The sequence below is a fragment of the Lethenteron reissneri genome, chromosome 20, assembly GCF_015708825.2.
Source record: "Lethenteron reissneri isolate LAM-NWPU_2019-01 chromosome 20, ASM1570882v1, whole genome shotgun sequence".
Lineage (NCBI taxonomy): Eukaryota > Metazoa > Chordata > Hyperoartia > Petromyzontiformes > Petromyzontidae > Lethenteron > Lethenteron reissneri.
The window spans coordinates 1,795,908-1,823,523 of NC_083798.1; the positions used below are offsets into that span (position 1 = coordinate 1,795,908).

The 27,616-nt window shown below is 43.5% G+C and overlaps 1 protein-coding gene across 1 annotated transcript in view; it reads right to left on the reverse strand.

Annotated features, from left to right (window-relative positions):
- The window catches only part of LOC133344580 (A-kinase anchor protein 12-like), a 104,510-nt gene extending 81,430 nt beyond the window's left edge, over window positions 1-23,080 (reverse strand). The window contains exons 1-2 of the mRNA XM_061554576.1: window positions 22,692-23,080; window positions 8,147-8,179 (exon numbers count right to left, since the gene is read on the reverse strand). The gene's annotated coding sequence lies outside the window, so the exon portion shown is untranslated. The remainder of the gene's footprint in view (window positions 1-8,146; window positions 8,180-22,691) is intronic.
- Window positions 23,081-27,616: the final 4,536 nt, after the last annotated feature.

Genomic DNA, 27,616 nt, shown 5'->3' on the forward strand with positions numbered 1-27,616 from the left:
GTCACCTTTAAATCTCTGTACAACAATGTATAGTCGTTTTAGAACTTTAAAAGTAGAATTAGAGATTAATGTCCCAATTAATCACGTTGGCTTGTGAATTAATGTCTTTTTAAAAGTGTTGCTACTGCACAGGCACTCAATTTATAACCATTACGGATTCAGTTTGCACACGGGCTGGTTGCAACTTTGCTGTTGTGTAATGTGAAGCGTAAATTAGCAACGCTCTCCCTGTCCGGACTACGAATCCCAGAAACATCCGAAGCTTCTCCAGCGAGGCTGCAATCTGTGCTGCCGCTAACAGCTGCCCTGCATGCACGTTGCGATAGATGAGTTTCTATGGCGATATGCAAATTGTGAAGAACCAAAAGACATTGCTATGGAGGAGCGACTCTCACCAAGGGTCATGGAAAAAAACAAGACAGAATGTGCAATGCATTCCCGATGTTTGGCCACACACAAACTCAACTCTTTCGTCTTGTACGAGTTGCGTGTCTTTGTATTGTTAAACTTTTTTTTGTTTACGTTTATGCCGCACACATGAATATGTGCAAAAAGCCAGCGGTTGAGTCTGCAGAACTGCCCGTGTGTGTGTGTGTGCCATGAGAGTGTGATGCATCCCTGGGGAGGTGAAGAAGAGACGGTTAGGACCGAACAGCCTTTCTCCCAAAATAAATGACGCCACTGCGACACAGAGCAAGATGAGATTGTCCGATTAGTGCAAGGTGCGTCACCGGTCGCCATAGCAGCACGTGTGAGGATAATTGTCAGTGGCAAAAAAGATCAGAATTGCAAGGGCACAGTGTGTCTGGTAATCCTCTCCTGCGACAGACATCAGATTGGGAAGAAACAAACTCCAGCGGGTAGTTGCTGCGTATGCTTTCCTTTCTCGCTCGCACATCTCTCTAACCCTCATGGAATAAGAAGACTGGCAAATGATGCGCATTAAGGCTATTTAAAATACTGTCAACGTACATTGGGAATGTCGCAGGAAACGTGACGGTACACGACATCTTTCAATTCCTTGACTGCGATTGGATGTGTCTAGGAAGATCGATGCGCTATCACAAATATAAAATCCCGACACATTGTTAAGTACCAAATCTCTTTCTATTGTCCATTCAGGTGTGTGGTTTTTACGTGTAACATTATCCAGAGTAGGTACGTGTTCTACTCTCCACAAGGACACTGCGCATCGGAAAACACGTTCACTTTTTACACCGGAGGGAAATAAATCACACACCGCTGTCACGAGGAAGGGCATTATCTCCGGCCAGGAGACGTACGCGTAACAATGCGACCTTTTATCATCTACCTGGGCGAGAGATAACAATGATCTTCTGTTGACGCATGCCGGAGGGTAATAACTAGCAGGGCCAGTACGATTCAGTTTATCCCACGGCCGTTTTTTTCCCCTTCAAATTCTCCACGCGAATTGGGCAAATGAAAAATAGCGACATCAGAAAAAAAACGAGACTTGATTTTGGGTTATCAAGTTATGATGCAGCAGACCATCCTATTTAATTGTCCCTTAGCATTGCCAAGTACTTGGCACATTGCCATTGAATGTTTCACAGGAGCATTGCCCAATAACACTAGAGGCCTTATATAACTCTGTTGTATGAAGCAAGGCCGTAGCCATGGAGTTAACATTGGGGGGGACCAAATCTTCCAAGGTGTCTGGGGGTCCCAACCCAGAAAAATATCTAAATTTGAAAACTCATTTCCTGCCTAAAATATTAAAAAATTCACTAACACATGGGATGGACTTTTTTTTTTACAATGATGTCGAATAGTGTATTGTATTACATTGCTATGTTTTTACTTTTTTACCATTTCTTGTTTCATTGTAAATAATGGCAGAGATTAGGGATTAACAAAGTACAACTATAACCACAATCATATGAACAGAAATCTATGCGTTGATTTATACGAAGACAAGTCCAGATATTGTGGCCAAGGTTTGGCAATTTAAAGCTTTCGTGACTGCAGGGATTCATCTTCTTGGTTCTTTCGGTAAAGTCACATAGAAGGGAAATAATAAAATAATACAAATTTTACATAATAAAATACAATTCTCACGACGTTTCGGCCACAACGCAAGCAGCCATCCTCAGGTGAAGAACATGTCTGTCGGAAAGACAGCAACATTCAGACGCTGTCTTTCCGACAGACCTGTTCTTCACCTGAGGACGGCTGCTTGCGTTGTGGCCGAAACGTCGTGAGAATTGTATTTTATTATGTAAAATTTGTATTATTTTATTATTTCCCTTCTATGTGACTTTACCGAAAGAACCAAGAAGAAGGTTTAGCAAATTGTTGTTTTTATTTACATAGCATAGCAATAAATGTTTTTATAGCAATATATTGGGGGGAACATTTTGAGCATATTTGAATATTGGGGGGGATGTGTCCCCCTCAATATATATTACAATTACGGCCTTGGTATGAAGACGGGATGCTGCCACAGCATTGGAACGGGCAAGCACAGCAAACTTGCAATCCAGAGGTCGCCGATTCAACTTCTCCATGTGGCAGCTGAAACGTTGGGGCACGTTTCTGAAGTCTTCCCCTCCGCCTCTGTCCACCACAGTCAGTCGATTGGCAAGTGGGGTCAAGTCTGCGCACTTCCACCTATTCAATGACATCTGGCCAGCGTGGAAGAGTAGGCCAAATACCATCTAGGGGGCTCTCTATGGCTCCCTCTAGCGGAGGCCCCTCCGTCATCAGCGACGTGAGCAAGCTATTGAAGGGCTTCACCTTTGCATCTTATTACAACATAAAGTCATATTTAGGCTGATCCCATTACAGTTTCTGTTTGCTAGACGTATTCAGATGGTCGCGTCATATTCCCATGGCAGGAGCAATGCTCTTCACATGACAATCATGGTTAGTGAATTGGAACTAAAACTGGGATTTGAAGAACTCTCCCGATTGTGAGTCAAGAGCGCTCTCCAGCAGTGTCTGCTGCATGCCGTGGCCAGCTATGGCGCAATTGTTTACGGTTCTGTGTGAGACTGCTGTCGTGATACGACACGGACACTTTGGGCTACTCCTGCGTTAGGAAAGTTTTGTACGCTTCATCGTTACTCGGTGTACCCAGAATGAAACAACCCATGAATATAAGGAAGATTAGCAACTCAAGGACATGCTAGTGAACCAAATGACTTCACACCGGCGACTTCACACACTCCAACGAGTCGACAAAAGCTCCACGTGGCCATCACAAATTCCGTGTGTCCAAACCACTGGATTGCAGGCACGCTTGTGCCACCGCACTTGGCAAATGTGTTCATGACCTTGTATAAGACACAACGTTTTCACGCTTCTGAAAAATGAATGCACAAAAATAAATGTTGGAAAGGGTTTTTTTTACATGCCAAAAATGCTAATGTGATGTAAACAAATACAATTTAATCCACCAGCTTATGGGCCAATTAATTTCAATGCGTACAATTAACATTTGTTTAAGAAAAGCAAGCTTGGAGCAGTTTTGACATATGAGACGTTTAGTGGTCCAAATGCGAATGCAATCATTTGTTCCCTTTCTGTATACAGATCGTTACAATACTGTGCTGAAAAGGCCGAAACTATTTTTGGCAGCATGCGGCCCAAATCACCCGCAATGTGCCCGGTTTCATCAGAACTCGAACCGCAGCAGGTTCAGCCTCATTAGCACTCGGGGTGTCTGAGCAAACCAAAAACCCCGTTGGTGTTCTGCACCGACGTGCACTGGCCAGGGTGGTGAAGCGCGGTTAACAATCCACAACCTGCAAATAATGGAGGAGCCCTCGTCCACCAGGTGATTGTTTGACATGAAGGTCGTAGATTTACTGTGCATGACCTTCTTCTGTGACAACTGTCGCGGACTTGATCGCAATTTTGCGAATACAAATTTTTAAAATAATATCAACATATTTCAACACATTCGGGTGCCCTTTTAAAACGTTGTTTTGCTTTTACTATTTCACGCACGAGAGGGTTACTTAACCTTGTGATATCCCTAATTTCTTACGGAATAAAACATTAAAAAGCACCTATTTGACGTCATGTATTGTTACCACTCAAATGTTGCTTTTGACAGAAAGCGCAACAGCACTAAGACAAATTAAATGTTTAAATTCTATATCGAGTTATGTTCTAGAATTGTTTTTCAAAACGTCTACATATATAACATGCATGCACGAACATCAAATTAGTTTACCATGGAACGAAACAATTCTTGAATACAATTAGACATGCAACAGGGAGAGCAGTCCTTATATAAACATTTTTGTATAAACATTCTATATAAACATTCAAGCGTGCTCGATTCTAGCCGCCCTGGCCCACTCATCCTGTCAAGTGAGAAGTTGTCACAAACAGGCTGGCGATGTTGTCATCTCACACACCGGAGTGACGTGTGAGTTAGCTAGCAATGCAGTGCACGTGTCCATTTGTCACGCAGCGACGCATGCGGATCTTAAGCCGTAATAAAGAGTTGGGTGTCGGGAATCGCTAACGGAAATTAAATTCGACATTTTGATGGGGGAGCTGCACAACCGCGTGCCTGAAATAAAAATGCATGCATCGGCAACAACAACAATAAAACAAACTGCATAGCGTCTGCTTTTGGCATCTCTAATAAGCAATGTGTCCCGACGCCTGTCATTGGCGATTCCAGCCATTTCCAAGCAACGCACGTGGCACGCAATGTCTACTACCCTTCTTCACTCACTCACCTTACAGTTCCACAAGCTCACATTATTCTACAACAGGGTTTTAACCCTTCACACGAACTCACGTGACCAGTATAATGTCATATCTCTGCCAGTTGCTCAGCACACTCTCACGTCTTCCAAGACTTGGGGGCGGTATGGCAGATTCGGACTAAATACCCTCCAGGGAGGCTGTCTAGAGCTCCCTCTAGTTGAGGCTGTTCTGCCAGCAGGGCTTCGAGCCAGCTATTGGCAGGGCTGCTGGTTTGGCCCTCAGCCTTTTATGCAAATTACATGTGCATACTCTCAAAACAATGCTTTTGTAGACATTCTTATGACACGAATCAAACGAGTCATGCGTCTGCACGTGCAAAGCATTGGCTGATGCCCTCTGGCAGGTGTCCGTGAGTAATTTTACGTAAACAGTTGAATGTATTTGCCGCAGCAGATCGACATAGCTTTTGAAAAAAAAATGCCAATTAGCCGATCATGGAGAAAATGAAGCAATTCCCAGGCAATCCGCGTTCCACTGCTGCTACTGTTACTGCAGGAGCAGCAGCAGCAGCCTCGCTCGGCATGGTGGGAGGATGGGGATGGGGTTGGTCAGTGGCGCCATTGTCGCGTCGTTCCAGCCAGCACCTCGACAAGACGCCACGACTGACGATACCGTGGAAGGGAAAGTGTGGGATCAATTCTAATTTTGGGAATGAATGGAGTTGACTCCAAACCTCAGGATCGATTCTCAATTATTGAATCGAAATTAAACAGTTTGTTTTATTAGTTAAAAATCCCTAATTTAATTAACCAGTTGTGATAAATTCCCCTTGTTGTTCAAAGAGACCCTCACGACTCAAGGAAGCAGTCAACGTGACTCTACAGTCTGGAGTGGAAGGAGATACAATTGTGTGAGGTTGTTTGTATTAAAATAATGATTGCATAAATTATGATAATTTATTGGTTAGGGAAAACAAGTTTAAATTATTACCATTTACTGGTTAGTTTTTTGTAATAAAGTAGCTATTTTTATATGAATTGTGATTATTTATTGGTTATTATTCTAATATTTTGTTATTTTTTCAAATACATGTATATGTAGGTACCCGAAATATTCTGTTTCTGTATGCACAGTAATTCGTTTTCATCAGTTAATTATTGAACTGTCCATGCTGTATTAATCCAAAAACAATGTCGTCTACAACAATACATTCTACAACAATGCATGCTATAATACTACACTGTGCATGCATTCTACAACAAAAGGATCATAGCCGGTTCTTTTTTGGAAGGTGGGTGGGGGGGGATTGAAATAAAAATTGATTCCATCTATTCATAAATCAATAATCGATTCTACGATCTACTCCAGAAACCTTGCAATCAGCCATCCATAGGCTGTGAATGGGGCCACGTTGCTTGGTGAGCCTGTGTGAGGGTCTGGACATTGCGTCCCTTATGAGTTCGAGAAGCTTCCATGCCAGGAGCCGCACAGAGCACACCACTGTGGTGGCAGCATAACAAAAAAATGAGGCTGCGAATCAAACACACACACACCTACCTCACACGCTACCCTGCCCTACAAAGATCATTCACGCGACAGAATAATGGACCCGATGCCGGCACGACACGTTCAACTTCTCTCTAGAATTGTTGACGATTCATCACGTTCAATACTTTGTCAGGGAATGCTTGGGCAGCATTGTTAACAAAAAGAAAAATACTTCACCATCGACTATAAATTCGGAGTACAATACACCCAGTGTTACTTAATATGAATGCATTAATGTATTTGTGAATGCAATGTATGGAATGTATAGTTAATTTGACCAAAGAATTTAAAGTAAAACATTGCTTGCTGCACAATACAAAATTCGTATTCTTAGGAGCAAAACATCGACAATAGATTTTTTCCCTCCATCTTGTGCCCCCACATTTAAAGATTATACACATTTAACTGTGGCACCCTCTACTTAACTGTGACAAGCAACAGTCGAGCATTTTCTTTAGACTCAGGAGAAAATATCTCCTTTCATCCTTGTCATCTTGAACCGTCAATTAACACTTGAACTAGTGCTGGTTTAAGCATGCCACAGAAGCCAATACCTGTACTGTGTACAACATTATAAAACAAAACATATTTCACTTCCACAATACTCAATATTAGAAACTACCCCAATCCTGAACCGAGTGAGGGCCATTTAAAAAGCTGTCAACCTCTATGGAATAAGAGAATGATACTTCAGCTTCACTTCCTATGCTTTTTCAAATTAAAGTAGGCTCAGAAACGATCAAGACACCATCACAGCCATTGCAACGTCATGATTTAGTGGCTGATAGCACGTTGAGCGATGACCTCCCTGCCTCTAAAGTTAGACACGTTTGCCTAGAGCGAAGCTCCTCTGTTGGTCCTGCTATGATTACCCATGATCCCACTCTCCTGCTGTTAAGTCCGTTGGCCCTTCGGAGACCCCTCTGCCTTTTAGTAGTTTTACTGCGCTATGGGTCTCACCAACCTAGACCATTTTCACATTACACTCATCCATGCCTTTAACCCAGTCCCATGACGAGGATTGGGAGGTTGTACCTTGTTTTGCCCTTCAAATTGAATTGGCAATTGTGCTGTCGGCGTCACGTCATGAGCCAAAGAAGGCTTTCGGAAACTCTTGCAAAAGCAGATTAATTTCTGTCTCACAGGACTTTGTCCGAAATCTATTCACTTTGCACAATCGTGGAGGGCACACTTTTACACACGCTCTGCCGACATAGAGATGTGCATTGCATCACAGGGCTGGAATGTATCCCAAGTTAGGTGAAAAGTCCAGTTGAATGTGACGGGTTTGTGAAGGCATTGTCTACCGGCTGGGACTGTGAACTCGCTCAGGGGTGGTTGAAACGTGGATGTGAACACGGGTCTCTGGAGTGCGGGGCCAGTTTCCTCACCCCTGAGCTACCGTCCCTTTCCAAATGATTGGCATTTTGGACAGAACTGGAGAATTCCAATAAAAAAATGCACATACAGAGGGAAAGAGATGATACCCTCGTTTAACAAAAGGGAACATGCGAATGCTATAAAGTGGAATATTTGTTTATACAGTACGTTCATTTTATACCACAGATATATTGAAATCATGCTTATTGTCGTGTTATATTTTGTATCATATACATGTGACGATCTTTGCATTTCAGGGGGTTTTGTACGATATTTTAATTACTTATCCAATTTTTTTTACCGGCATTCAGCTCACGTGCGTAAATATAACTTTCAATGGAATCTCACCTGTGAAGATGAACCTTACTGACTGTAAATTAAAGCAAAACTAACAGTTAATAAGCTCGTCTTGTGCAATGTGTGCACATCATTCCGCAGGGTTACCGTGTGGCTGATGCACGAAATAAGTACACTCATACACGACGCCCACCGGGGTGTAAGCCGTTTGCAACTTTTGCTCACAACTCACCCGCTGACGAACGAGGGTGACAGCTCTTGAATCCTGCAAAAAATATACAAATCCAATTAGCATCTCAATCAGATTCCACCCAGATTCTCGTCCCAGGAAAAATGCATTCGACATGGAAAATTCGTCAAAATTATGGTCCCTAAAACTGCAACATAATGTCATTCTACTTCAATAATCATACGTAATGCATAACAAAAACTCAACTAATTCATCAATAACATTGCCTTGATCGGGTAAAAAAAGCAGACGCTAGACTTGTGAGGAAATGGCAGCCGGAGTGTTGGGTGGCCTTCATCCTGCAGTGGAAAGTCACTCACTGATGACGGTGATGAATTATGTACATATAGTGCAATGTCAAAAACCCTTTCCATGAGGGTTGTTTGACCATACTTCACCCTGCTGGTTAGTGTGAGTTGGTGAAGGGGGGGGGGGGCCCAGCGTTGGTAAAGATATCACTTGCCACTAGTGACAGTATTATCCGTGGCCTGCGATAACCGGGTTCATAGTGCAGTGCGCTTATCGCAGCACCATGGCAACACCCACAAATGATCCTCATGGCGGTACCCCGGGAACCAAACAATACAAAATGGCCGAGACAATTAAATATTGTATTTCTGGGACACTATTTTTTCCAGGGGTGTACTTCACTCTGCGACTGGGGTACCAATCAATCCGAAATCGGTGCTACGTCGCGATGTCGAAACGCAGCGAGGACGATTGCGCTGAAACCCCGAACGCTCGCGGTACGCACCGTAGTGGTGGTGCATCGTGAGTACAGCTCGTCGAGAAGAGTCGATTGCCGCATCGCCGACCATCGACCGACTAGCAATGACTGCATCACGGACATTGTGCCAGAGTCGGGGTACTATGGAACCCCGGGGTGCCGCCATGAGGTTCATATAACGTACCTGCATGGAAAAGCTTACACATATCTGCCACTTATTCACTGGAAAGACGACTGCAGTCTTTTCATTCGTAACACTAACGAGCGCACCGGCGTGATGAAAGAGAAAACATCTAACACTGCTTTTGGCACTGAGGCGCAGCAAATTCCTATAAAACCGAGAGTTTATTTGGCATTTGGGTTTCCCTCCTATCTGTCAGCCTGCCACACACAGGTGTGGAAGTGACATTGGGCATTTTAACGCTTGGCTAAATTGAGATGGTAATTACTCCAAACTCCAGAGACCATGGGAATCACCGTAGCAGTCAGCCTGACCTCCATCACCCAAAATCCAATCAGGCCCCGCGTTACGGGGCAAGGCTATCATCAGCACTGCCTCAGGCTACTAATTATAATTCTGTGTGCAGCTGTGTGAAACACAGACGGATAACAAATAATTATCATGCTCTTGTTGCCAAAGGAACTCATCATGCACACAACGATGTATTCCGGGGCTCAGTGTCACTCGTCTGTCAACTCGTGCTCTCCCTCGAGCATGTAACTAATTACGTGCTGAGGAATACACTTTATAGACGTAAGCACAGGGTAATCAATACATTACACCATGGTTGCAATTAGTTTTGCCTAATAACTTAAAACTGAGCAATAAAATGTTTGGGCAATGGTCCTTGTTTGGAGCCATTGAGAATAGTGGCGAATGGAAGACTGGTTTATAGTGTCAGTTTAATTGTACAATATGTAACGTCTTGAAATGTCTTGGACATGTGGAGAGTCGTTGTAGGAACCACTTCCAATCGATGGTACTTTGCTGGTTTAGGTTTATATGATGGCGCAACCCGGCAGTAGAACATTCACTGTTTGTTTGTTGCAGATGTTCGGGGTACAAATCCGAGAGGCTCCTCTGATTAATGATTTCTGCCGGTGTATTACCTGGACAATATGCACCGTCTGCCCTACAGTGGGTGTTAAAGATCCCGTGATGTCATTTAAAAAGAGGTGGCCATTGTGTGCTGGAGTTATAGTGGAAATTATACAATTTACCTGCGAATTACTCAATTGAGAGCACACACAGCAACATCGCCACCGAAAGTGAGACTCCGACAGACCGTGTCTGGGAAACACAGGGCCTTCGTGAAAGCGTTGAGCTATCATAACAAAAGTGCCAATACCATTAAAAAAATAATAATAATTATTACTATTTTGAATCACTCAAACAACATAACGGAATGTATTGATAATGCAAAAAAATGTAGATGCATTATGCCCACAAAGTGTTATCAGATCACTCACGTAACTCAGGGCTCACTTGGGTCAAACAATTCAACTGGATTTCAACATCTACTCCAGAAGAAATATGTCCAATTTTCACTCGAAATAATCTATTGCACGGACGCAAAACTCATAACCTAGGCGAACATAACTATATTGTCACATCCCTCCTTGCATCACGCACTGGGTGACGGATGAGAGCAGGAGGGGTGCCGTCATTAACAAAGGTGGTGCGTGTATTAATCAGAGATTGGTGCATGAATCAGAAATCAGAGCATGAATCAAACATCGTGCATGAATCAGACATTGGTGCATGAATCGGACATTGGTGCATGAATCAGATATCGTGCATGAATCAAACATCGATGCATGAATCAGACATCGTGCATTAATCAGACATCGTGCATGAATCAGAGATTGGTGCATGAATCAGACATCGTGCATGAATCAGACATCGTGCATGAATCAAACATCGATGCATGAATCAGACATCGTGCATGAATCAGACATCGTGCATGAATCAGACATCGTGCATGAATCAGACATCGTGCATGAATCAAACATCGATGCATGAATCAGACATCGTGCATGAATCAAACATCGATGCATGAATCAGACATCGTGCATGAATCAGACATCGTGCATGAATCAAACATCGATGCATGAATCAGACATCGTGCATGAATCAAACATCGATGCATGAATCAGACATCGTGCATGAATCAGACATCGTGCATGAATCAAACATCGATGCATGAATCAGACATCGTGCATGAATCAGACATCGTGCATGAATCAAACATCGATGCATGAATCAAACATCGTGCATGAATCAGACATCGTGCATGAATCAAACATCGATGCATGAATCAGACATCGTGCATGAATCAAACATCGATGCATGAATCAGACATCGTGCATGAATCAAACATCGATGCATGAATCAGACATCGTGCATGAATCAAACATCGATGCATGAATCAGACATCGTGCATGAATCAGACATCGTGCATGAATCAGACATCGTGCATGAATCAGAAATCAGAGCATGAATCAGACATCGTGCATGAATCAAACATCGATGCATGAATCAGACATCGTGCATGAATCAAACATCGATGCATGAATCAGACATCGTGCATTAATCAGACATCGTGCATGAATCAAACATCGTGCATGAATCAGAGATTGGTGCATGAATCAGAGATCGTGCATGAATCAGACATTGGTGCATGAATCGGAAATTGGTGCATGAATCAGAGAGCAGTGCATGAATCAGAGATCGATGCATGATGTCCTTGCAGTCTGCAGTTTAAAGGGTTTGATATGCACAGTAGAGGGAGAAGAACTGACAAGATAATATAAATGGCTTGTCAAAGATGCAAAAGAGAGTGAATTATGTTGGTGACCCCATTACAATAGATGAGGCAACGTGCGAATGCATCAAAAACGTACACAAATATTATTGAACTCCTACATTAGGCACAACTTACAACTCGAACACTTGAGTATCATTGATAATTAAAAGCAATAGCAGTTGGTACTATGTCCCCAGCCATAAACGATCTGCAATCCCTGAAGTGATGTTTCCACTTCCTTTGGACAATTTCACTCTTGTGCAATAACGAATGTTCGTTCTGCTAAAACATTGACGGATGGTATTATTTATACCAAGAATAGTTTCTCAAATACAATTTTAATAATGAATGTAACTCTTGCTCATAGCATAGATGTATTCATGAGACCTCTATTTATGGAGCTTTGTTACTGAGGAACCAAACCCGTTCGCTCTCAAACATAAATACGCCTTCAATGTAACTTCAACGTATCGTCACAAGAAAGTGACCGCTGCCAAGATGTCTCCCATGCCATGCAAGAGTAAACAACATTTCAAACGTCGTCAAGTCATTTACAAGATATTCTTGCAGATAAACACTCGTGTGCCAAGTAAGACGAAAGCAGCTCACGGATAGGCACATTGGCTTACGCTGCCAGTGTACACGGCAAGATGTGCTTGTACTGCCATAACACAAGATACTCTCCGATATTTACTCGATGCATTTTAGCACTAACGTTTCATATTAAATGTTTTTTTAATCCAATATTCTCTATTAAATGTACTCGTTCATGAAAAATGTCTCATCCAAATCTACCACAGTGACTCTCGCACAGAATTGTGATCTAAAGACAGGCTGCTTCAAAGCAACTCACGAAAGAACCAAGAATATGAATCACTGTTAGCATCTGCGACCCTGGTGTGGTACCGATATAGTTAGGGTCAGTGGCACAGGGACTATGACGGAGAGGTTTTTTTTCACATGCAAAGATGTCTGTACAATCCACCAAAACTGCACATCCCAACTGCCGCATTTGAGGCATGCTCAATCACCCCTCGGATTAATATACTTCGAAAACTTTTCTGAGTTGTGTTTTGTTCAGCCATTGGCAAGAAGGACTGCGACCATGAAGCTCAAGGCACTCACGAGAACTCGTGTTAGAGGACATTAGTCGCCTGCTCACGCCTTCAATGCAAGGACCTCAGCAGTGCCAGTTCAGCGCTCCGAGACGGCTGCTCTCTCTCAGGGGCATCATTCACCTGGGCGAGCAACCACATCCAATGGATTTCAGCTTTTAATGCCTGTTCGGTTACGTAACGGTGCTGGAGTCGCATAGCAAAGTGCGATTTTCAAAAAGTAGAAATGTTAAAAAGTGAAAGTGTTCCCAAGTCCGTGTGAATGTTGGGTGCCTCTCATCTCGTTCGGGACTCCCGTACTGTACCAGTGGTGGAAACTCCACAATCCTATGCCGACTGATTCTGAACAGTCTAGCATAACATTTGTAAAACATCTTGATACTAAGATTCTATATGGAGTTTGTACATCAAGTATTCGAGTATTTGTCTTTACCAGCACTTACAAGCCTCAGCCACAAATGGCTTCACTGAGTGGCCTTCACTGAGTGGCCTTCACTGAGTGCTATCGACAGGATGAGAAAGTGGCAGCATCATGTCGTCAGCTTCTGGCAATATATAAATGCATGTAGCCACTTATTTCTCATCATACAAAATGTCGGGATGAAGCTGGCATTGTCGCGAACTTGTTTCCATCAAAACAAATTGTCGACGCTGCAGTAGTCTCCCTATCTGTCATCGACCACCAGCACCACCACCAGCACTCAGCCATCCCTGGCGACGTTCACATTCAGCTACATTGAGGACCAGCTGCTCACAGCTACTTGGTGCTAGCATAACAAGTGCACTTTGAAAATATTAAACTAGAACCTTTAAACTATATTCTTGAATGTTATCAGGTAAAGGCCCAATGAGCTATAACTGCAGCTCTTTTTCAGAAGCGACCTGGCTATCACAAATGATAGCTCAACGAAGTGGCTCATCGCGTGGACATTTAAAGCAGTCAAATATTCTTAACGTGTGATGTTGATTCTAAACGTGGAAGGAAAAATCGGAGGAGCCAGAGAAAAATCCATGCGATCACGATAAGAGCATGCAAACTCCAAATATGCAGGCGTCAGGGTCGGGATCGAACTCACGACCTCGCCAATGTGTCAGAGGAGTTATTTGACCATACTTCACCACACTGGTCAGTGTGTGTTGTGTGTGCAGAGTAGTGCAGTACAACGACGCCATTATCTGCACAGCCTTCTGTTTCCCACAATATAGCTCCGCAGCAGCCTATAACAACCTCGTGTGCATGGCAGTTCCTCATGCAAGCAAAATCCATGCTGAGCACTGCTTAGCTTCAGAGACCTGACAAGCTTGGATCATTGTGGGTCATGTGGTCATGAGGCTTTAACAGTGAATATTTACATTCCTACCGTCTTCAACAGCTCACAGCCACTTACTCGTGAACGCTGTCGCACCATCTCCCATGGCTCTCGCCTTGACCCACATCGTCAGGCGGTGTATCTCCAGTCCATTGTTTGGGGCCGTGTAGCGGGCTAGAGCCCAACATGCATCACTGGCAACGCAAGCTATCTGGACTGCTCCCTCGCGCTCCTCGTGGCGATTCGCAGACTGATTCACTTCAGTTGTGCAGATTGGACATAAACATGCAGGATGCGAAATCTCTGTGGACTTCTCACAGGACTGCGCACATGCACGGCCCTCTAATGGTGCATACTCAACGGGCAAATGAAACAACTGTATTACACATGTATGACTACAGCAGGAATAATATAAACATAAACTCCTTGTTTTAATGATGGACACCTAATACTGTAACTGCATCGAGGATCATTACCGTTTCAGCACAATAGCATTTAAAACGGACGGCATGATTAGGCAGAATGATGTGAATCCTAGCCAGGCACACTGGGACAGAGCTAAGTGGTCCACTGCAGGCAATGGCTGGGTCCCTCTTCTGCTGCGCTGTTCTTTAGCAACCCCTGCGTATCCCTCTGGTGTCCATCCCTCAAGTGGAATGCGACCAACGTTCAACCAGCACTGGGCACGCTGCGAGTAGCTCTGAGATTTGTTTTCAAGATTTCTTCAACAAAATCCCGATCGTGCCAATGGCGTCTCAACACAGGATTAAGCTCGTTATGCTGTTGTTTTAAATCCTTAAAACAATCTTAACTATTGTGTTTATTTCCATATATACTAATTTAGTCCTTTGCACGTAACGTTATTTCCAACATTTATATATACAGTATATTATGAAACGTGCATTATTTAAATGTTCAATTTCGCTCAATTGCTCAGATGACCTTTCTCAACGTACGCTAATTATACGTTAAACGTTCCGGTAAATATTCAAATCACGGCGGCTGGACACATCCATGTATATTTACACTGATGCCTCCCCCACCCTCCTCCTCCTGCGGGGGTGCACTGAGCCTGGCGCTACCCCGCGTGCCATGATCCCCGCACGCGCAGCAGCAGCAGCAGCGAGCGGCGACTGCAGACGGACAGCGCCGCGCCTGCCCCAGCTGCGTCGCCAACCGTGCGGTCCAGGGGCTGCTCGCGGAATCCGTTCAATCCGGCCCAGACAGCGGCACCGGTGTGGTGTGGTTGGAGGGGGGGGGGGGTGAGTTCACCAGAAGCCCCCCCCCCGCCCCCCCCCCCCCGTTCGCCACGTCGCCACGCTTCTGAGCTACACGAAATGTTACGACGCCAGTCTGCGCAAATGTGCGGCGGTGGCGGCGGCTCGGCTCTCATTCTGGGACTCGTCCGCGGGCCGTCGCCGAGGATTGACCTTTGCCGACCTCTCCGGGAGGCGTCAGTTGCACGTGATGCGATCGTGACTGGAACGTGGCGATTGCAGGAGCGTGTGCCCGCGACTGCAGACAGGGATGTTGCCTCGATTCAACAAACGTGAGGATTGGGATGAACATTTGAAAGTGTTTTGTGGAGAATGTCCATGGGATTCGGTGTGGGAAGGCAAGTTAATTTTAAAGGAGTTTCCAAAACATACCTAATCTATTTATATGGTAATGTACGACAATGGTTATGTTTTTGTAAGGCGTATTGTGGTAAACAGGTATTTTGATAGCGTCTACGTGCTGTATATTAAAGGCTCATTCTGCACATGCAGCCATGGCACTGTCGGAAGCAGAACCAATGAATCACCTTCCCCATCTCAGCACAAAGGCTTTCTACATCATAAAACGCATCAAACACAACATTAGCTTTTCAGACTATATTTTTTGGTACTGTGCTCTAGCGAATACAAATGTATACAGTATCTGGTTGGGCTTGCCATGAAAGTGACTCCATGATAAACATGATGATGATGAGCACGAAGATATTTGGTCCCATAAACATACAGTACTGTATAGTTTTGTGTTGCCTACTTTATGCAGTTTTAATAAAAAGATCTTCAGAATTAACAATTCGGCACTTAAGATGTCGACTTAAACAAAGCGTTGCTATTTACAAGCAAGAGATACATTATGAATACATAAAGTATTTTTTTGTTTAATTCACAATGGTCCAAATATTCTACAAACTTGACAATTTTAATCAACATAATCGAGATTGGGCCATAGCCCAATGAAAAAAGAACAAGCAATCTCAGCATCCACGTGAATGTGCTTTCGTAATTCAGACAAGTTGAAAGATAAACGACTCCGATATTCTGCTGAATGGCTCTGCAGTGACGTGCATGTGGCGGCCGGCTCGGAAAGGATTTATCATGAAAGCGATTTGCGAAATTCTAACGTGCCGTTCGTGTCATCTCCAAAGCAACACGAATTCTGTGCTTCCACGAATTTCATTTCATCAGATGAATGTTGTGTTGCTGTCACGTTATCATAACAGCGGCTGCCGCCTGTTTTGTTGCCATCCCAGCCAAAATCGAAAGCAGGATTTCTCGAACGCCATATCTCTCTCGCTCCTGCCACACAGTTCATTTTTCCACTTTGATTTCGTCTCCTCCGTTCGGTATGCATATCTTGTTATTACGCGTGGCACCCATTTGATGATTGGTGCACGGAGATAACCCGCGCCATTCTTTCACCCGTCCTCACAGGGTATACGTGGATTGATGCACGTTGTGATCAGGCTACGTGGTAACACGGCCATGTACGAGTCCCTGTGAAGGAATGCCATTGGCACTTTGAAATCACCGTACTTTCATAAGTTACATTGTTTAGAAATGGTATAATATATATACGATCGCTCTTCGTACAGCATTGCTCGTGCAATAATGTATGGATCCAGATGGTAATTTCCAAGGAAGGCTTACATTGCAAATGAAAAGGTTGTGAATTCCAAATTCGGGTTTCAACTGATCTCATCATCCACCCGTGGGAGATAAAACTCAGTACCACTGTAGTTATCCTGTGCAGGAACTGAAATGGAAGTATGGACTTTCTACCACCGACTCAAAACGACCAACAGAGATACAATCAAAACACATGCTACTAATGCAATAGTGTACAGGTGTTGGCCTTCTTACCTTCTTTCAACCCAGCACATATAATACCCTCTATATTATGTATTATTTGTGCTGAATCATTCAAAAGCAACACTGTCTGTAAATGATGAGAAAACCCATCACAATAGGGGAATGCGTGCAGGCTGGCAACAAATAGCATGCAAAGGTGTGATGCTCAAAAACAGCAGGAAGGCACGATTCCCAAAGCGCATGGAATACATGTCATGTGACCATTGCATTGCACTACACGAGCTGGTGGTTTGGACAAGGCTAATCAAAGCAAGCCGAATGTCCTGTTTGGAGAAAATCATATGATTCAAGTCTATGATAAAAATGTAAAGGCCATTCTGATAATCCCAGCTCATCTCTCCAACAATACAATGCCATTGTTATAAACCTCTCCCTGCTGAATACCTCCACTGGCTTTCATTTAATTACACTTTGGTATGTTTGTTAAACCCATTCATTACCATGATCTTCCTTTTAATCCTTTAATTATTTTCTTATGTAATGATATAAAGTTGTCCAAGTCCTTTGACAACTGTGCACGGCTCCATGCAGCTTACATTATCTTGTGCAGTTCTTCTACCATGTGTTGGCCACATAAAAAAAAAAACATTAGCAGCAATTCGACATTATTAAATCTGCTCCCTTACGAAGATTCAGCTGTTTTGCTGCAGTTTTTTTTTTTACCTCAAACAGAGTTACTTTTTTCTCCAGCTCGTCAGTATTCTTTGCCATTTGCAGATAATTATTCGTCCACTGCTGCTTGATGCCTCTCATACTAAACATTATTTTTTATTTTCCCAGGTAAGAACCACTGAGCTATATAGTTCTTTTCCAGAAGCCACCTGGCCACAAATGATAGCCCAACGAAGCAGCTTGTCACGTGGACATTTGTTAGCAGCCAAACACTCGACACGCACGTTTCTAAATGTGGAGGAAAAAAACCAAAAGACCCGGAGAGAAATCCACACGACCATGGGGAGAACACGCAAACTCCAAATATATAGGCGTCAGGGTCTGGATCGAACCCACGATCTCCTGTATTTCATGCGAGGGAGTTAACTTCTCACCACTGCCCACTTGTTCCACTGGCACATCCTCGCCACGCAAGTATGGGGGACTCGCGATACAGGTGTGATACAGGTGTTGTTGTTTTTTTCCACTGGATATTTGCAGAGCCGAGCCACAGCCAATTCCGGCCTCACGAGACATTTGAATCGGCTTCCCAGCCAAGCCAGACCAAGGGGCGGGGGTTAATCAGGATAATCCTTGCTTGTAACATCAGTGGCACGGCTTGGGTTCTGCAGTGGAAATACAACCTGGCACCTCCTGAGCTGTGTCCCAGATGGTTTGGCCCAGCCGTAGCAAGGCTCGAGTGTGCATTAGGAAAGAGTTATCAGCGAGATTGCGTTTGGTCATGCTGATCCTCCCGTTCACAAGCCATTAAACCTTCATGACTTCACAGTCGACTGAATGTTCTGTTTCAATGTGTTTTTTTTATTCTTAAGTAGTTATAAAGCTATATTCTTACAACGCCCTGAGCAAAAAGACCAGTATGGAATATAACCACGATTTATATCCCAACAAGGCTGCATAAGGTGTGCAGTGATAATAGATTCGTTTATACATTTCCACCAGAAAAGGCATGCAAACTGCACCACCAGATGGTAAGAAAGATGAAATAGTAACTTCTTCAAGAGCACGCTCTGTCTGTTTAAAGATGAACATATAAAAGGCTGCAGAAATTAGGCTCAGATCGCAGCCCAGTTAGTATTACGGCAGTCCGAATCAAGCTGAGTGGTGAATGAGAGGAGTCTGGGTATGTTGACCAATCTAATTTGACAAAATGCCAAATCACTACAGCAACTTCAGAAAAGGCATTCTTGCAGTCCAAAATATATTTGAAGCAGAACCAGAACCACGATGGGAAGGATATTAAACAGCAGTGTTCGAGATACCAGCAGAGATGTGCTCGGTCCAACAGTGAATACAATAAATACAAAAATGGGCAAACGTTCTAACAAAATAAGCTATGTAAAATGCAAGAACCTTAAAAATAAAGGATTGGATGGCTCCTAAGAATAAAACGCGGAGGATGCAGGCTAAGACACAAGAGCAAACTCAAGTCAGCAGAGATTGGTATAATCAGGTAGATGATATGTACAGTTATTTTGTAAACGTGTTCTAACACTGCATGTAGGTGAATGAGCCCTTTTGCTCATTCGAGAAGGGAGAGTGATTGTGTCGACTCTGCCGCTGTGGTGAAGCACTGTCGTTCGTCTCGACGGCCTCCCGTCACTCGGCTACTCATCAATGCCTCCTGCTAAACCGTGGGCTTGCAAGCATCACACACCAACTCTTGTCCTCATCCATAATTTTTCGGCTTTCGAATTTCATTGCATGAATAATTATACAAATAAAACATGTCTGGTAAATTGTATGAACTGTGTTTTTATTTTTTGTATCCATTATTAAGCATCCATACAGGAGAATTTAGTTGTTTCAGAGGTATACTTAAATTAGTCACAATATATTCAAAACAATATTTTCTCAGAACATGGTCTCCACTCATTGTTAAAGCTAAGATATGGTAAGCAGTCACGATTTGGATGCTGAGCAAATGCATTGTACATCTGCTGTCTCGTCTGCTGATCGACTTTGCAAAATTAGAATTAATGCATATCTAAATTTAAATACACTTGATTTGTTTAATGTAATGTTAAACTACTGGTGGATGGACATACCAAAATATACAGTTACTGATTTCGTTTCTTTGGATATGGCATTTTCATTATTTTATATTCATTACATTGTATTTTTATTGCATCATTGTTGGTTAAGTGATATTTTGTTTTCACGGGTATTACTTTTTTTGCCTTAAAATATATGATTTGCCTTTTCTACAGATATATTTTAAAAAATAAAATACATTTTAAATGTGAAATATCCAAATCCAATAAGCTACAAATAATATCTGCATGCTTGAAACTAATTGTAAATATTAGCACTTAAATATATATTTGAAAGCTACAAAAGTCGATCTCGTTGCTTTATAAAAAAAAAAAACACTACGTACTTGCTATTACAATATACAACACAAATATTGCATTTTATTTCTAGTGGCGGTATACAGAAAATTATGTAATGAAATATATTCTTGATATCACACGCTGCAACGTAATATCATCAGTCTTGCGCAACCCTCAACACAACATACTTCATGGCTGGCGTTACCTTAAACAATTACAGAAATAAAAATGAACTGTGCAATCGCTCTCATTTTTTCTACAAAAAGTAAATGGGAAAATTTTGAACCTCCACAGAAATGAAAAAATAAATACCCGATAGACCACTTCACCGTTTTAGGGAAAATGCGCTCAACAGCAAACAGCAGGTGGTGAAACTCAATGCAGCAACTAGAGAGTCGAGAGCTCCTTCCTGCCATAAACCGGCCAAATTCATGGCTTCCGATGCGTGCGCGATTCAATTGCAGTAGATTTCTCACAGGCTTTTCTCAATTAAAGGGATCTGCATTGCGTTTGTTCAGTGGCCAGTGCTGGGCCTCTTGGTGGCTGGCAGGGCACATAGCCACCACATTTAGATGCTTCAGCGCCTCCTGCACGCAGCAGCGGCCCTGGTGTGAGCGTCTGCCTTATGACACCGTGACAAATTTCATCTTCAGACACACACTCCTGTTTTGTACATTCGCTTTTTTTGTATTAAACATAGCAGATTAAATACGTGGACTGCTGCTCGTATTGCCAACCGTTGGTTGGTATGAAAGGCTTCTCGGTGTTTCGTTTGCTGCGATAGAAACGTTAAGTGGCACGTGTTAACGGGGATTGTTCGGGGAGGAGAGCAGACAAAGGGAATGAATCTGGTAAGAATTTATCTTACGAGTTAATGGCTCCCATGTGTGATTCTCGCACCAGGCTCTTACAGCCAGCAACATGGGCGAGACGAATTTGCAGTGCGTCATTCCTGTAAATGTTGCTGCCTAGTGAAAAATACTTAAGCATAGGATTCACAAACCAAGCTTAAATCACACGCTTAAGAGTATTGCACAGAGTTGGCCTTTACAGATGGTTATCTCTTAACTGTTGTGCCATCAGTTTTGAAGCTGATATTTCTGTATTTACCACGGAATAACGTTGGTGTTGTAAGGTGCATTGCACGCAATAATTTACACCAATCGCCTTTGAGCCTAATTGACGACACAACATCACGAATAATTCAGTGCTTTTTTTTTTCTCTCTCCCTCCATGTGACGTTGTAAAGCGACCACAGGAAAACAATATTGAGGAATCATTAAGAAGCAAATGTAATGCATTAAGATCGAGTGCGAAGTGCGAGAGATGTGGAACACAGGAGAGCCAGCTGAATCGGTCACACCACTGGGTGATTTATTGTCTGCTCGCCTAGATTGGGTTAAAGCTTCGGGCAGCAGAATCTCTTAAATGGAAAATGAGCTCTCACTGCAAGCATGGAAAATTTTCAAGACATATTTCCATTTTATACCTTGTGATTACCCTACATATTTATTTTAACACATTTATTTGATTGATCAAATAGAAACCATATGTGGGCTGCTGAAATTAACCATGTGTTAAATGTGAACTCGTCGTATCACACCGACTAATCGACGATGTTACTGGACAACATATAATAAGATGTGTGTGCATGTGTGAATATTGTTAAGAAATATCGCCAGCATCAAGCAATGTCAGCAATTTGAGCGACACAGCAAGTACACAGCGTGCTCATATTTCACACTTCAAGACACCTCTTTTAATATCTACTGCATATATGCACACATAGCATTCATTAATTGTCAAGTTTTCCTTTACATTTCTGGCACGTACACACACGAAAGCAGTAGTTGGTTTCATATCTGCTGCACGTGAGCTTCGACACATTAATGCCTCCAGGGCGCACGTCTTACGGAGCTTAGCTTGCGAGCTCTATGATGAATAGGCTGTTTATGTGTGTGTGTGTTAATGGCCAGAGTTCATTTGTTTCCAAAGGCGACGGCTGCTTAGCATGCACCGAGGGGCCTCGGCACCGCCGGTCCCATTTTGCGTCGTGCGCTCGGCTCCCGTCCGCGATGCGGCGCAGCGCGGATTCGGGTCGCGCCGACGATCCCCGCTGTTTTTTTTTTTATGAACGACATCGCTTTGCATGCGACACAACAACAACAATAACGACACAACAACAACAATAACGACGACAGCGAAATGTAGGGAAATAAAACGCCAGGTTCCGTACACTGCAATGACACGACCGTACAGTTAAAATCCTCACCGTAATACTTCAGAGCAGGTCCAGGTATGTTAACAGTGAGACAACAGGAAAACAAAAATAAGCCCCGCGTATTTTGAAGGATCGTTTTTTCGTATCAAAAGACGAACAAAAAAACCCCCAAAAATGATCCCGGCCGCACAAAGAACCTCCTCCGCCTCTCACCACCCACCTCGAGCAGCGCGCACTCGCTCGCCACAGGCTGCTGATGCTGCTGCTGATGCTGCTGCTGATGCTGCTGCTGATGCTGCCCGTGCGCTCTCCTCCTCCTCCTGCGCTCTTGCCGTCCTTACGCTCCTCTCTCCGCTTCTCCCCTTCTCTCTCTCACACTCTCTCTTCCTCTCTCGCCGAGCAGACGACGCAGCAGCCCTCTCGCTGGGGGGATGGGGGGGGATGGTGGTTTGGGGGTGTTTCTCTTCCCGGGCCGCTTCGCTCGAGTGCCGGAGCGGAGCAGCGAGGAGGCACCGCCGCTCACCGCCTTGCCCCGTGCCGGAGATGCGACTGGTCGAGCGACGCCCAAACCCGCAGCACCGCTGCTCCGTCTATCACCATGGCTACCCGGTTGCCATGGCAGCGCGGTTTCCATAGGGAAACGGATGCGGGGGAGTAGGAGAGAGGAGGGGGGGGTGGGGGGGTTGGGGGGCGAGAGGAGCGCGCGCGCTCCACTCGGGGGTTGCATCCTCGAGCAGCGCGCTGATCCTCTGCGCGCTGCGCTCCGAACCCGGCAAAACCCGGGTTCGATTACCGGTCACGGCCAACACCGGTGACGATTTTTTGAAGCGGTACTGGGCCTCCTCCCCTAGGTCGACTCAGCCTCAATTGAGTCGCTGTGTGCGATGCGTAAACATCGTGACTACGGGGCACAAAGGCGGACGGGCGGGGTGTTTATCCCCCCCCCCCACCACCACCCCCTCGTGTGCCGTTCGGGGTGTTCGCTAACAGCACTTGCACCATTCAGTCTGTGAAGGCTGTACGGGGGGTCTTTGTGGCGATATGGGCGAGCCAGACGCGACGGGGATAACGACGGAGCGCTGTCGTGTCGGGGTTTGCATTCACGAGCAGCGGTGCGTCTGTGCGTGTTTACACGGGCCTTGTGCTCGCTTCTGGATCGCCGTGCCTCCAGCGAGTCATCGTCCTTCTTACATCTTGGGTTCTTCACTTTGCCGGAGACTGACAATGAGCAGATGGCCACGCGGCATTGTGGACGTGCGCGTTCAAAGCTGCTGCATCATTTGCAAATGCCTTGGTCAAAGAAGTTGATACATCCACCAACGAAAAAAAATATATAATTGAATGATTGGAAATATGGACATTTAATGAACATTCATGATTTGTTTTCGTTATTGGTCTCGAGTATGTGAAATGCTGTGATACCTCTGCAAATCTACCCCGGGATGACGAGGGCGTGCATATGCACACGTTCTGCAGTTCTTTGTCCAAGGCTGTCCGAGGCACAGTCGTGTGACCTCCTCATTCGCTCTTCACGTTTAAACACGGCATTAGGCTCTCGTGTTCGAAATATTGAAGTTTATTAAGTAAGTCTTGACTTAAAGCTTTCGTGACTGCATGACTTAAAGCTTTCGTGACTGCAGGAATTTATATTCTTTGGATCTTTCGGTAAGGCCACGTAGATAGGTTCAAAGAAAATAACAAAAAACTACGACGTTTCGATCATGATGACGACCGTTTGTGTTGCGATCGAAACGTCGTCGTTTTTTCGTTATTTATTTTGAACCTATCTACGTGACTTTACCGAAAGACCAAAAGAATATTTATTAAGTAAGGTTACTTAAATACCCTTGTTATTATACGCTTCTGGGGTGAAGCAGTGGTTGTGATCGGTTAGCACACATCACTGTGAACCCGGCAACCTGGGATGGATTCCTAGCAACGGCCAACATTAGCGACAAATTAGATCTGAACCCACCCTGGCAACCGTAAAAGAGTACACCATTTCTCTTTTTTTTAATTAAGCGTTGGGTGCTGTTCATCTTTGATGGTTTTCAGCCAGTGTCAGGAATCCGACATTCCTTTGACAGGTACCAGTACATCCATATTTCATATACAGATTTTCATAGTTTAATTACTCCTGTTTCCCATTTGAGGTGCTTTTCTGCATATCATACTGCAAGGGCACGATGAGCATCGTGCGATGATGATTGCATTTCCATGTAGAACGCCAGCAGCAAGCAGTGCATGTGGAGTGAAACGTACGGTGCAGCAAGGCCGTAATTATAATATATATTGGGGGGGACATCTAATATTCAAATGTCCCTCCCAATAAATTGCTAAAACAATATTTTAAAAAAATTGCTATGCTATGTAAACAATTTGCTAAACCTTGGCCACAATATCTGGACTAGTCTTCATATAACAATGCATAGATGTCTGTCTATATGATTGTGGTTATGGTTGTACTTTATGAATCCCTAATCTCTGCCATTACATACAATGAAACAAGAAAAGGTGAAAAAGAAAAAACAGAGCAATGTAATACAATACACTATTAAACATTATTGTAAAAAATAATAATGAAAAGTCAATCCCATGTGTTAGTGATTTTTTTTTTTATATTTTAGGCAGGAAATTCGTTTTCAAATTTAGATTTTTTTTTCTGGGGGGGGGACCCCTAGACCCCCTGGAAGATTTTGTCCCCCCCTCAATGTTGACTCCATGGCTACGGCCTTGCGGTGCAGCACTACCTGGTGTCGAAAATCTCAGGCTGTTGGCCCCTTCATGCTGCACGGGCTCATGGCCCTCTCGGAAAGCGCTTCTCTGCTCAAGCAATCGACAATCTTCCGCTGTTCTGCCGATGGCCTGTAGCGAATCCGTGTTTGAGGATCCCTGCTCTCGCTGTAGTAAAGGTCACAAGGTCAAGACCCAGCTGGGCTTGAATTTTTTTAAAGACGTCTTGGTTTTATTACAGAGAGAAAGAAACACGTGTACGCTTTAAATAATGCAAGAGTATATTTTGAAGAAAAAAAAACATACTTAAATTATTATTTTTTAAATAAATGTAACAGTGATTTAACAGTATTCGATTAATTGACATTCCAAAATTTTACGTCAAATGAGTCGTGTTTATTTTTTATTATTTACGAAAAGGTGTGTACGTAATGTGAATTTAACCATTGTGTTGAATTTAGACAGGTTTTGTGCATGATGTGTTACACAGCGATGTATTGGGAATATGATTCCATGTAACCTTGCAGAGTACAGCAGAATAGCACCAGCACAGACGCGACTAACTGGAACATAGTGTCCACTGTACATTATAATCACATTCAAACCAGGCAGCTCCGGTTCTGTACTATTCTATTAAGGTGACCTTTAATGACCCACGATATTTTCCCATCCGTGCGCAGTTCCGACAAATATAAACAGCGAATGGGTTCTGTGCAACACATAAAACACGTGAGTTACATTTATGAACTGTACATTGATGCGTGGATCGATAAATATGTCCCAGTATTATTGTCTCGTGGTCCTTCCCATAATGCAGCGCCACAATGAGAAGTGACAGAGTCGAGGTCATTGGGCTTTAAAACAACAAAGTCTTCAAAAACAATGCCAGGCTTTAAAACAACAAAGTCTATAAAAAACAATGCCAGGATTTAAAACCCAAACAGACTTTCTCTGCAGATTTCCCTCCCAGTAAACGCACCCAGTGTCTAGCAATGTTGTGCTGTTTCTGCAATCCCTGCAAAACCTAAATAAAGTTGTGTGCTAAAGGAAATTACGCTAGCGGGAACAACGTGTGGCCTTATTACATATCGCGCATGGCATCGAGATTATACAACACCACATCGAGTCGTATGGGGAGGCCACAGGTTTAGATGTAGCTAATACTATTCTACAATAGGAAACAGCTCTGTTAAGCTAAATGAATAAACAACGCATATCTTGCATCGCTGTCAAAGTAAATACATTGGAAGCTGATACAACGTTCCCAGTGTTTGAATCATACACTTGCTCGTGAGATAAGAAACATCAGGCCTAGCTTTGTTATCGATCTATGATTGAAACAATGGGGAGAATGCAGATTGGAGCAGAATTTTTATGAAGGCCCATGACATTCATTTATGTACTATAATGCAAGAGTCCGTTATGAATTGTGGTTGTTTTATTTGAACAAATACTACCGTATTTTTCCGCATATAGCCCGCATACACATATAACCCGCAGACGCATATAACCCGCAAAAATAGCGTTTTGTGCAAGGGGCCGTCTATAAATGACGTCACGTACCTAGGGAGGGGGGTCAGATTTTTGTGACGATGTGTGACGAGGGGGGGGGGGGTGAGAAATGTGACGTCACATCAATATGCGCAACTTTCAATAAATATAGAATTGTTATAACAACACTAATTGTTAAAACAACACTCCTACAACATCAGAGTGCAGCGCCACATTAAATACGCACTACGATGACAATAGTTTAAAGCGATTTGAAGCATTTTTTATTTTCAAAATGAAAATATGGATTTGGGGGGAGGCAGAGCTTTGTGACGTCATATTTGAGGGGGGTTTGACTTTTTATGACGCCGTGTGACGAGGGGGGGGGGGTCAAAAATCGTCCAAAATCGCATGACGTCATTTATGGACAGCCCCTAAAACAAATTTCAGATAGTCTGCATCGTCATATACCCCGCATGCATTCATATCTTTAACGTCGTTACCGCAGCTTAATTTCATCATATTAATATAATATTTACATTTGTAATATATGCCACTATCAATTGTTAACATTAAAATCACAACGTGCACAAAGAAAACAAACTAACCGGAAACGAATGAACTTAAAACAGTAAATAAGTAACAAAAGTAAATATCCAATAAATAAGTAACACATAACTGGCAGATGTTAGGCTTACCAGCATTCGACCTCATCATATTACAGCTACTGGACCGGTAGTTACCCCTGTACAGCTTTAGCACTGGTAGATTGCGCACTGCGCAGACAATAGCGGCACTACGGTAACGCCATTGCCTCCTGGCAACAAAGCCATTGGAAGTTTGAAACAAAGCTCATGGTTGCGACTTTATAGTGCTCAGCCAATAGCAGCGGCCTAAGGGACTCAGCAATTATGATTCCGC